Here is a 10736-nt window from a genome sequence, read left to right as displayed (position 1 = left end):
GACTAGGTAGATAGTGTGATGTTGTCAAACGACAGAAACACAATGGTGCCATTCAATATTGAGGAAGGGCCAATAGCTTAAAGGGGTTGACTCAACACAGATGATGGGGCCATATCACTAGAATATGCCAGCAAATAGTTGCGTATCCCAGCACTTGTGCACGCACCTATATCGTGAACATGAAAGTGCTGGTGAGCGCACATCCTCCCTACATTCTTTTTCTATGGGTCCTCTAAAACTAGCCAGGCCCATAGAAGTGAATGGGAGCAATGGGCGGTCATGTGCGGTGCACTCTCATTGACTTCTATGGAGAGAGCGCAGGGTTGTGGCCGAACCGGAGTCCAACAGACAACACCTTGTGAGGCTACCACACCTCGTCCCCGCTTGACGTCACGGGTTACCAAAAACGTGACGTTACACCCTTCAGAGGAGCAGGTAAGGTCAGCTTGGTACAGTTTACACAAACACCTCCTGTCCATGCGGGCACAGAGAGGCAACAAGCTGAGAGAGCCTTTTCACTACTGCAGTGAAAACAGCGCTGTTTCAGCCCGGGTATCTGCCACCGGCTTCTCGTTTGATATAAGCCCGGTCCGCTAACGGGATTATATAGGGTGAGAAACCAACCCGGGGTAGTTTATAACTAGGCCAAAACACGGATGTGGGATTCGTGATCGAGATACAAGATAGCACAAGATTAAATTATATATTTAATCGCCCTAAGGACATACTAGATATAACACAATATACACAGAGAATATATACAGTGGTCTGAGGTTATAGATACAGGTTATATGGGTACAACAGGGTTAAGCAGAGCAAAAGTCAGTTACTGGGTAAGATGAAAATTCCTTTCGGTTGTGGCGTGTTCTTTGCTGTAGTCACATGAAGGGCAGTGATCTCAGCTAGTTCCTGGGTCTCCCTAAACACATTACAAGATGTGACCCTTCTTCAGAGAAAAGACACGCCCGCTTGCTGGCACAAGCCTTTTAACCTGTAGCCGGCCCCTCCCCTCCCGGCCTTTGGGACTGGTCCACCCCCCCTTCTGCTGGACTGGCTGCAAATGACCCACAAAACCCTTTAGGGTTTATAGCTCCAGTCCAGAAGGTCACAGGGAAATGGTTCTGGGACCAACGGATCCGCCTGGGTTCCGGCTACAACTAGAGTCCAAACATGGTGTTGCTATTGGGTTTCTGTGGGGAGATATGTATGTCTCCCTTTCCTGGCACCCTAGCCTTCAAGCAAAGACCATGGTCACGATCATCGTGGCCACCGGGAGACAAATATGTATCCGGTTTGCGCCTGCGATGGCCGGGCGATTCATAATTCCTTATGAAATGTAGGTGCCAATATGTCTGGAAGGTATAATTGATCCTGGCAAGGGCTGATACCTTCTGCTGGGGGTTTTCCTGCAGGATCCAGGCTGTCTGACCGGAGGTGTGAAATGTAAATAAATGTGGCCTGCTAGGAGTTCTCTGCCATATGGCTGGGGCTTTGAAGCAGTGCCTTCCTGTGGAGATCACTACATCTGCTATCTGTCAGCAAATGGGGGGGGGGGGGGAGGACATGGCTGACAGTAAATATTAATCCATATTCCTCACAGTTACCAATATAGGTGCGGGTTCCAACGCACCTATAAAAGGGGCATATATTAGCAATATGCACCAATTGTCTAAGATGAGACAACCCCTTTAATAACCATATGTGTGCCTACTACCCTTCACGTTTGTTTTACAAAAGTTAATGCCACCCATGAGGATCAGGACCATGTGCATGTTTACAAGAGTGATGCAGCAACGTGAACTATGGCATGGGGTGGCATTAGCTTGTGTGAAAAAAAAATATATATATATATCACTAGTGCTGAGTACAAAAGAAGAAGACACAAGGAGTATACAAAAAAAAACTTTAATAGATCAAACAGAGGACCTTGGACGAGAATGCTTGTTCTAACTTGCAGGTACTTTAAGCCCTAGGACGAGCATTCTCGTCCTAGGGTAAACGCGCTGTCCCACAAGCGCTGCCGCGATCAGCAGCAGGGCCCCTGCTGTAATTGCCAGCATCGGTGAAAACACTGATGCCGGCGGATTAACCCACTGTATGCCACGGTCACGCTAAAAAAAGCGTCTTTTTCCCAAAATAAAGTTGTAAAATTGTAAAAAATAGGGAAGACATATTAGGTATTGCCGCTTCCGTATCGACCAACTCTATAAAAATATCACATGACCTAACCCCTCAGGTGAACACAGTCAAAAAATAAAATAAAAACTGTGCTAAAACTGTGCTTTTTTTGTCACCTTACATCACTAAAAGTGCAACGCCAAGTGATCAAAAAGGCGTATGCCCCCAAAATAGTACCAATCTAACCATCACCATATCCCGCCAAAAGTGAGCCCCTACCTAAGACAATTGCCCAAAAAATTAAATAAACTATGGCTTTCAGACTATAGAGACATTAAAACATGATTAGTTTTGTTTCAAAAATGCTTTTATTGTGTTAAATGTAAAAAAAAAGTTGACATATTAGGTATCGCCGCATCTGTAACAACCTTCTCTATAAAAATACCACATGACTTAACCCCTCAGCTGAACACCGTAAAAAATAAAAATAAAAACGGTGTTAAAAAAGCAATTTTTTGTCACCTTACATCACAAAAAGTGTAATAGCAAGCGATCAAAAAGTCATATGCACCCCAAAATAGTGCCAATCAAACCGGCATCTCATCCCAAAAAATGATACCCTACTGTCACAGTCGTTACCTCTGGCTGTGACCTTCTGTCTATGCTCTCGCTGCAGCTCCGTTCCTGTGTGTTATTTGTGGTTCTTTGTGGGTTAACTCCCCTGTGTGCCTATTAGGAGTTAATCCTCTCTGTCTGCTCCATGGGCGTGGCCTCTCTGCTGCACCCAGGGAACCTGTATATAAGGCCTCATGCACACGACCGTTGTTTTATTCTGTGTCCGTTGTTCAGTTTTCGTGATTTTCTGCGGACCCATTGACTTTCAATGGGTCCGTTTAAAACTCGGCTAATGCACAGTTTGTGATCCGCGTCCGTGATCCGTGGTTCCAGTCCGTCAATAAAATATTCAGAATTATTGAACGGCACACCACTTTTGAAAATAGGGAAATTTAAATCCCAAAGGGAGGTGCTCAATGGAGGGGCTGTCAGGCCAATCACTTATAGAACAAAAATATCCACGGCACTCTCCAAATTATGCTCAAGAATATATGTATTTTATTTTGTTAATATTTGCCAATATTTGCCAATACCAACTTTGATCATCACATAGAAAAATCAGGGCCAACGTTTCGGTCCACCCGGGACCTTGATCACGGCCTATAGAAATACAAGTAAATATATGGTATAAGTAAAATATTGGGTCACAATAAACAATAAATAACATAATGATAATAATAATATGTCTCATAGAAATCAATGTAGATAGTACCAATATTGTATACTTCATAGGGTACGTCTAGAATAAGTACTGGCTTTAGGTAATAAGTCCCAAATCAATGAGTGTACAGTTTAGTCAAAAAATAAAGGGTTAATACCAAACTTAATGGATTATATATGAAGGATATCCATAGAATTCTCAAAGTACTGCACATAATATACTGATATAACAGAAAAACCTAGTGGAAATCTCCATATGAATAACAAGACAATTAGAGAACCTTTGAAAAATCGAATGCAGAGCCATGAAAAAATTATGATATCCGCCATTACACCCAAACAAACAATATCTTCTTCTTAACCACTTAAGGACCACAGGTTTATACCCCCCTAAAGACCAGGCCCTTTTTTACAAATCGGCACTCCACAACTTTAGCGGTTTATTGCTCGGTCATGCAACTTACCACCCAAATGAATTTTACCTCCTTTTCTTCTCACTAATAGAGCTTTCATTTGGTGGTATTTCATTGCTGCTGACATTTTTACTTTTTTTGTTATTAATTGAAATTTAACGATTTTTTTGCAAAAAAATGACATTTTTCACTTTCAGTTGTAAAATTTTGCAAAAAAAACGACATCCATATATAAATTTTGCTCTAAATTTATTGTTCTACATGTCTTTGATAAAAAAAAAATGTTTGGGTAAAAAAAAAATGGTTTGGGTATAAGTTATAGCGTTTACAAACTATGGTACAAAAATATGAATTTCCGCTTTTTGAAGCAGCTCTGACTTTCTGAGCACCTGTCATGTTTCCTGAGGTTCTACAATGGCCAGACAGTACAAACACCCCACAAATGACCCTATTTCGGAAAGTAGACACCCTAAGGTATTCGCTGATGGGCATAGTGAGTTCATAGAACTTTTTATTTTTTGTCACAAGTTAGCGGAAAATGATGATTTTTTTTTTCTTACAAAGTCTTATATTCCACTAACTTGTGACAAAAAATAAAAACTTCCATGAACTCACTATGCCCATCACGAAATACCTTGGGGTGTCTTCTTTCCAAAATGGGGTCACTTGTGGGGTAGTTATACTGCCCTGGCATTTTAGGGGTCCAAATGCGTGCAAAGTAGTTTGAAATCAAAATCTGTAAAAAATGGCCGGTGAAATCCTAAAGGTGTTTTTTGGAATGTGGGCCCCTTTGCCCACCTAGGCTGCAAAAAAGTGTCACACATGTGGTATTGCCGTACTCAGGAAAAGTTGGGCAATGTGTTTTGGGGTGTCATTTTACATATACCCATGCTGGGTGAGAGAAATATCTTGGCAAAAGACAACTTTTCCCATTTTTTTTATTCAAAGTTGGCATTTCACCAAGATATTTATCTCACCCAGCATGGGTATATGTAAAATGACACCCCAAAACACATTGCCCAACTTCTCCTGAGTACGGCAATACCACATGTGTGACACTTTTTTGCAGCCTAGGTGGGCAAAGGGGCCCACATTCCAAAGAGCACCTTTAGGATTTCACAGGTCATTTTTTACACATTTTGATTTCAAACTACTTACCACACATTAGGGCCCCTAGAATGCCAGGGCAGTATAACTACCCCACAAATGACCCCATTTTGGAAAGAAGACACCCCAAGGTATTCCGTGAGGGGCATGGCGAGTTCCTAGAATTTTTTATTTTTTGTCACAAGTTAGCGGAAAATGATGATTTTTTTTTTTCTTACAAAGTCTCATATTCAACTAACTTGTGACAAAAAATAAAAACTTCCATGAACTCACTATGCCCGTCACGAAATACCTTGGGGTGTCTTCTTTCCAAAATGGGGTCACTTGTGGGGTAGTTATACTGCCCTGGCATTTTAGGGGCCCAAATGCGTGGGAAAAGACAACTTTTCCCATTTTATTATACAAAGTTGGCATTTGACCAAGATATTTCTCTCACCCAGCATGGGTATATGTAAAATAACACCTCAAAACACATTTCCCAACTTCTCCTGAGTACGGCGATACCACATGTGTGACACTTTTTTGCAGCCTAGATGCGCAAAGGGGCCCACATTCCTTTTAGGAGGGCATTTTTAGACATTTGGATCCCAGAATTCTTCTCACACTTTCGGAAAGTAGACACCCTAAGGTATTCGCTGATGGGCATAGTGAGTTCATAGAACTTTTCATTTTTTGTCACAAGTTAGCGGAAAATGATGATTTTTATTTTTTTCTTACAAAGTCTCATATTCCACTAACTTGTGACAAAAAATAAAAACTTTCATGAACTCACTATTCCCATCAGCGAATACCTTGGGGTGTCTTCTTTCCAAAATGGGGTCACTTGTGGGGTAGTTATACTGCCCTGGCATTCTAGGGGCCCAAATGCGTGGTAAGGAGTTTGAAATCAAATTCTGTAAAAAATGACCAGTGAAATCCGAAAGTTGCTCTTTGGAATTTGAGCCCCTTTGCCCACCTAGGCTGCAAAAAAGTGTCACACATGTGGTATCTCCGTATTCAGGAGAAGTTGGGGAATGTGTTTTGGGGTGTCATTTTACATATACCCATGCTGGGTGAGAGAAATATCTTGGCAAAAGACAACTTTGTATAAAAAAATGGGAAAAGTTGTCTTTTGCCAAGATATTTCTCTCACCCAGCATGGGTATATGTAAAATGACACCCCAAAACACATTCCCCAACTTCTCCTGAATACGGAGATACCAGATGTGTGACACTTTTTTGCAGCCTAGGTGGGCAAAGGGGCCCACATTCCAAAGAGCACCTTTCGGCTTTCACCGACCATTTTTTACAGAATTTGATTTCAAACTCCTTACCACACATTTGGGCCCCTAGAATGCCAGGGCAGTATAACTACCCCACAAGTGACCCCATTTTGGAAAGAAGACACCCCAAGGTATTCGCTGATGGGCATAGTGAGTTCATGGAAGTTTTTATTTTTTGTCACAAGTTAGTGGAATATGAGACTTTGTAAGAAAAAAAAATCATCATTTTCCACTAACTTGTGACAAAAAATAAAAAATTCTAGGAACTCGCCATGCCCCTCACGGAATACCTTGGGGTGTCTTCTTTCCAAAATGGGGTCCCTTGTGGGGTAGTTATACTGCCCTGGCATTCTAGGGGCCCAAATGTGTGGTAAGGAGTTTGAAATCAAATTCTGTAAAAAATGGCCGGTGAAATCCGAAAGGTGCTTTTTGGAATGTGGGCCCCTTTGCCCACCTAGGCTGCAAAAAAGTGTCACACATCTGGTATCTCCGTATTCAGGAGACGTTGGGGAATGTGTTTTGGGGTGTCATTTTACATATACCCATGCTGGGTGAGAGAAATATCTTGGCAAAAGACAACTTTGTATAAAAAAATGGGAAAAGTTGTCTTTTGCCAAGATATTTCTCTCACCCAGCATGGGTATATGTAAAATGACACCCCAAAACACATTCCCCAACTTCTCCTGAATACGGAGATACCACATGTGTGACACTTTTTTGCAGCCTTGGTGGGCACAGGGGCCCACATTCCAAAGAGCACCTTTCGGATTTCACTGGCCATTTTTTACAGAATTTGATTTCAAACTCCTTACCACACATTTGGGCCCCTAGAATGCCAGGGCAGTATAACTACCCCACAAGTGACCCCATTTTGGAAAGAAGACACCCCCAGGTATTTCGTGATGGGCATAGTGAGTTCATGGAAGTTTTTATTTTTTGTCACAAGTTAGTGGAATATGAGACTTTGTAAGAAAAAAAAAAAAAAATCATCATTTTCCGCTAACTTGTGACAAAAAATGTAAAATTCTAGGAACTCGCCATGCCCCTCACGGAATACCTTGGGGTGTCTTCCTTCCAAAATGGGGTCACTTGTGGGGTAGTTATACTGCCCTGGCATTTTCCAGGGGCCCTAATGTGTGGTAAGTAGGTAAATGACCTGTGAAATCCTAAAGGTGCTCTTTGGAATGTGGGCCCCTTTGCCCACCTAGGCTGCAAAAAAGTGTCACACATGTGGTATCGCCGTATTCAGGAGAAGTTGGGCAATGTGTTTTGGGGTGTCTTTTTACATATACTCATGCTGGGTGAGAGAAATATCTCGGCAAAAGACAACTTTTCCCATTTTTTTATACAAAGTTGGCATTTGACCAAGATATTTATCTCACCCAGCATGGGTATATGTAAAATGACACCCCAAAACACATTGCCCAACTTCTCCTGAGTACGGCGATACCAGATGTGTGACACTTTTTTGCAGCCTAGATGCGCAAAGGGGCCCACATTCCTTTTATGAGGGCATTTTTAGACATTTGGATCCCAGACTTCTTCTCAAACTTCAGGGCCCCTAAAATGCCAGGGCAGTATAAATACCCCACATGTGACCCCATTCTGGAAAGAAGACACCCCAAGGTATTCAATGAGGGGCATGGCGAGTTCATAGAAAAAAAAATTTTTTGGCACAAGTTAGCGGAAATTGATTTTATTTATTTTTTTCTCACAAAGTCTCCCTTTCCGCTAACTTGGGACAAAAATTTCAATCTTTCATGGACTCAATATGCCCCTCACGGAATACCTGGGGGTGTCTTCTTTCCGAAATGGGGTCACATGTGGGGTATTTATACTGCCCTGACATTCTAGGGGCCCTAAAGCGTGAGAAGAAGTCTGGAATATAAATGTCTAAAAAATTTGACGCATTTGGATTCCGTGAGGGGTATGGTGAGTTCATGTGAGATTTTATTTTTTGACACAAGTTAGTGGAATATGAGACTTTGTAAGAAAAAAATTATAATTTCCGCTAACTTGGGCCAAAAAAATGTCTGAATGGAGCCTTACAGAGGGGTGATCAATGACAGGGGGGTGATCAATGACAGGGGGGTGATCAGGGAGTCTATATGGGATGATCACCCCCTTTCATTGATCACCCCCCTATAAGGCTCCATTCAGATGTCCGTATGTGTTTTGCGGATCCGATCCATGTATCCGTGGATCCGTAAAAATCATACGGACATCTGAATGCAGCCTGACAGGGGGGGTGATCAATGACAGGGGGGGTGATCAGGGAGTCTATATGGGGTGATCACCCCCCCTGGAAGGCTCCAGGGAGACGTCCGTATGCGTTTTGCGGATCCGATCCATCTATCAGTGGATCCGTAAAAATCATGCGGACGTCTGAATGGAGCTTTACAGGGGGGTGATCAATGACAGGGGGGTAATCAATGACAGGGGGGTGATCAGGGAGTCTATATGCTCCATTCAGACGTCCGTATGCGTTTTGCGGATCCGATCCATCTATCAGTGGATCCGTAAAAATCATGCGGACGTCTGAATGGAGCTTTTCAGGGAGGTGATCAATGACAAGGGGGTAATCAATGACGGGGGGTGATCAGGGAGTCTATATGGGGTGATCACCACAGTCATTGATCACGCCCCTGTAAGGCTCCATTCAGATGTCCGTATGCGTTTTGCGGATCCGATCCATCTATCAGTGGATCCGTAAAAATCATGCGGACATCTGAATGGAGCTTTACAGGGAGGTGATCAATGACAGGGGGGTAATCAATGATGGGGGGTGATCAGGGAGTCTATATGGGGTGATCACCACAGTCATTGATCACGCCCCTGTAAGGCTCCATTCAGACGTCCGTATGCGTTTTGCAGATCCGATCCATCTATCAGTGGATCCGTAAAAATCATGCGGACGTCTGAATGGAGCTTTACAGGGAGGTGATCAATGACAGGGGGGTAATCAATGACAGGGGGGTGATCAGGGAGTCTATATGGGGTGATCACCACAGTCATTGATCATGCCCCTGTAAGGCTCCATTCAGATGTCCGTATGCGTTTTGCGGATCCGATCCATCTATCAGTGGATCCGTAAAAATTATGCGGACGTCTGAATGGAGCTTTACAGGGGGGTGATCAATGACAGGGGGGTAATCAATGACAGGGGGGTGATCACGGAGTCTATATGGGGTGATCAGGGGTGATCAGGGGCTAATAAGGGGTTAATAAGTGACAGGGGGGGGTGTAGTGTAGTGTGGTGCTTGGTGCTACATATTGCTGAGCTATCTGTGTCCTCTGGTGGTCGATCCAAACAAAAGGGACCACCAGAGGACCAGGTAGCAGGTATATTAGATGCTGTTATCAAAACAGCGTCTAATATACCTGTTAGGGGTTAAAAAAAATTACATCTCCAGCCTGCCAGCGAACGATCGCCGCTGGCAGGCTGGAGATCCACTCGCTTACCTTCCATGCCTGTGAACGCGCGCGCCTGTGTGCGCGCGTTCATAGGAAATCTCGCGTCTCGCGAGAGGACGCACCGGCGCGTCCACCCAGAAGAGCAGGGCCGCCGCAAAGACGCAATCCTGCGTACGGCGGTCCTGAGGAGGTTAATATAGTCTGACTATAGTGACAATTCCAATCACAATAATAATTCGAATTCGCGATTTAGTCCGTGTGGGAATAATGTTTTGAGCTCATAGATCCAGAAGGACTCCTTTTTTTGTAATAAATGTTTACGGTTGCCACCTCTCCTGGGCATAGGGACATGATCTATGACCTGAAATTGCAACTGGCTAATATTATGTTGCAACTGGAGGAAATGATATGGTATTGGAAGTTCTGCTTTTTTACATCTAATGTCGGATTTATGCTTCGAAATCCTGTCACGAATACATTGTGAGGTTTCACCTATATATGCCAGGCCACAAGGGCATTTAATCATGTAGACTACATATGATGATGCACACGTATAATAGCCCCTAATACTATAGGTTTTCCCTGAATGAGGATGTGTAAACATATTATCTTTTTTGACATGGGTACATTGGGCACAATTTAAACATGGAAATGTGCCATTTTTTTGGGGAACTAACTTAGTCTGAATGAATCTAGGTCTATACGAACCTACATCTGCACGTACTAGGGAATCCCTCAAATTTCGAGGACGTTTGTAACACATTCTCATGGGATGTGAAAATTCAGAAATATCTGGATAAAATTTGTTCAATAAAGGCCAGTGCTTCCGGATGATTTGATGTATCCTGGGAATAAATGGATGGTAAGTAGTAATAAAAGGTACGCGAGGGGGGGAAAGAGACTTAGTGGATATTGTAGTGGTCTCTACTGTCTTCTTCAGTTCCATATTAAGAAGCGATTGAGGATATCCCCGCTCTTTAAATCTTTGAGACATTTTCTGTAGGCGAATCTTCCTGATGTCGGGGTCACTCACGATTCTGTTGACCCTGGTAAATTGTGATTTTGGTAAAGAATTTTTTTTATTACGAGGATGGTTGCTAGAAAAAAGAAGAAGAGTGTTTCTATCCGTCAGTTTTGTGTAAAGATC

The sequence above is a fragment of the Bufo bufo genome, chromosome 1, assembly GCF_905171765.1.
Source record: "Bufo bufo chromosome 1, aBufBuf1.1, whole genome shotgun sequence".
Lineage (NCBI taxonomy): Eukaryota > Metazoa > Chordata > Amphibia > Anura > Bufonidae > Bufo > Bufo bufo.
The sequence above is the reverse complement of the archived record's forward strand: the minus strand, read 5'-3'. Positions refer to the sequence as shown.